The sequence below is a fragment of the Chondrus crispus genome, genomic scaffold (assembly GCF_000350225.1).
Source record: "Chondrus crispus Stackhouse genomic scaffold, scaffold_179, whole genome shotgun sequence".
NCBI classification, from domain to species: Eukaryota; Rhodophyta; class Florideophyceae; order Gigartinales; family Gigartinaceae; genus Chondrus; species Chondrus crispus.
This window is the reverse complement of record NW_005179051.1, coordinates 29,639-31,706: the sequence shown is the minus strand read 5'-3', so window position 1 is coordinate 31,706 and position 2,068 is coordinate 29,639.

Genomic DNA, 2,068 nt, shown 5'->3' with positions numbered 1-2,068 from the left:
CATAATTGAAGTTTTGACGGCTTTGTGTTTCTTCTTCACTTCTGTGTGGCGGACTCACCACAAATGCCAATTTAGTAGTCATGATTATGTTGGAACTGTCCAAGAAGTACATCCTGTCGACATCCGTAACTGCGAAGTTGATTTTACGACCAGCGAGGTCACGAGAGTCAACATGGTCGTCGTCGCTAGAGGCCAATCCCTGTGTGTTCTAGTAGTTGGCACCATGTCTGTTTGTTTGTTTTTCTGCCTTGACGACGTTGCAGTTGCTCTTTTTCGGAGATCGCGACGTGTGTCGGAAAACCGGCCAAAGACCATCGCCTACAGTCTGCCGCGGTTGGGTCAGCAAAACAGACGACATAACGGCATGGAAATTGCCGCAGGGACAAGTATCAACTTGTCCTGATGTCTGCGCAATTGACGTTGACTGGCAAGAGGCAGTTTGGAGTCTTTGGAGTCCACACAATGCCTCTCCAAACTTTAGACGGTTAGTCGCATCTTGTGTACAGTACAACTGTACAGTGCTGTACCCGCCAATAATACTCTCCTCACTTCCGGAACACTGCTGTACAAATTCCGACAAGGATGCATTTTGTTGAGGAGCACACGGCTTAGGTCGAGGAGCCGTGTCGAGCCACAGCTCGCCTGCCGCGGGCGATGGAGGAAAGCGCGATGATGGCGAGGCAGCGAGCAACCCTCGCAGCCGTGATGGAGGGATGCCGTGCGTGTTGTCAAGCTGTTTGGAGCGTGCGATACGCAGAGATGGAGGACGGTACGACGAAGCGATGGTGCACGTGCGTGGGGCGCTGGCAGAAGGGGCCCATTAGAGAAGTGAAACGTCGCGCAGGCAACGGAGGGGGTTTGGGCATGTGAGCAAAGAGAGTGGCGTCGCTGGGCGAGGGGCACTCATTGCCCGCCTGGTGAACGGAGCAGAGGGGGTCGAGGCGGACGCCGCGCCCATGCACCTCGGGGAGACGAGGCATGGGCGGAGGCCATGTACAGAAGGGCACGTGCAGGGGGAGGAACGGGATGAAGAGGAGAAGCGGAGGCCGTGATGGTAGATGAACACAACACGTCTGCACACGTGTATACATTTCTGTAAGGGTTGTACAGATTCTGTACAGCGACGTGCCAGTTCGGCAGTTCGGCACGTGCTGCACGAAAAGCGCGTCGTCACTTTTTGTCGATGACTGTACAGTACTTACAGTACAATTTCGTGCACTGTATACCCCACGTGTTCACACGTGTACATGAGAGGTATAGTGTACTGTAATACACTCCACTGTAATACGTCTCCGGACATTCCGTCCGAGGTCTGATGCCGAGAACGTGTGCGCGCTGTCCACGTGTGTAAAAGACCAGCAGTGTCGCCGCCACCGATATGAGGGCCTTTCTTAACCTTTGCGCGTGGGCGTGCGTGCGTGAGCGTGCCCTCCTTTTACTAAAACTTAACGTCTGAAAAAATTAATGCCTAAATCCGCGCGCCGTGTCGGGCCAAGCCAAGCGCCGTGTGCCCTATTGACGGATCGCCTATCGTGGGGAGCTATTATGTGCCGATCGCCGTCGTTCATGGCAGGCCCAAGACCATCCCTGCATGCAGACCATCCATCGTAGCTCTCCATGGCATCCCGTGTCCTAAATCCCATCTAACTATCATCTCTTATGCCCCCATTTCATGTTCTCGCCAGGGCTGCAGCGATCACTACCGCTGCGATTGCGCAACACCATCTCCGAAAACGCCTCCGCCCTATCCGACGCCGACGACGACGCCGTAAAGCTGTCGTAAAGGGACACGAAGGAGCTTTTGAAGACAAGTTTTCAGCGCAGTTCAGACACATCTCCCGCCAACTGGGAAATCAGGCTTTCAAACCATTGTTCCGTATGACTCGTGCAGCATTTCTCAAGCTCGTTATGAAGCTTTCTCCGCATATGAGAAGGCAGCAGCAGGCAGAAACGGATTATCGAAGCGCAACGCTTCCCACGGACGTTCGATTGGCTATGGCATTGCGAATACTGGCAGGTGCTGAAGTTCTAGATGTCGCGTTAATATATGGAATCGCGTGTGGGACTG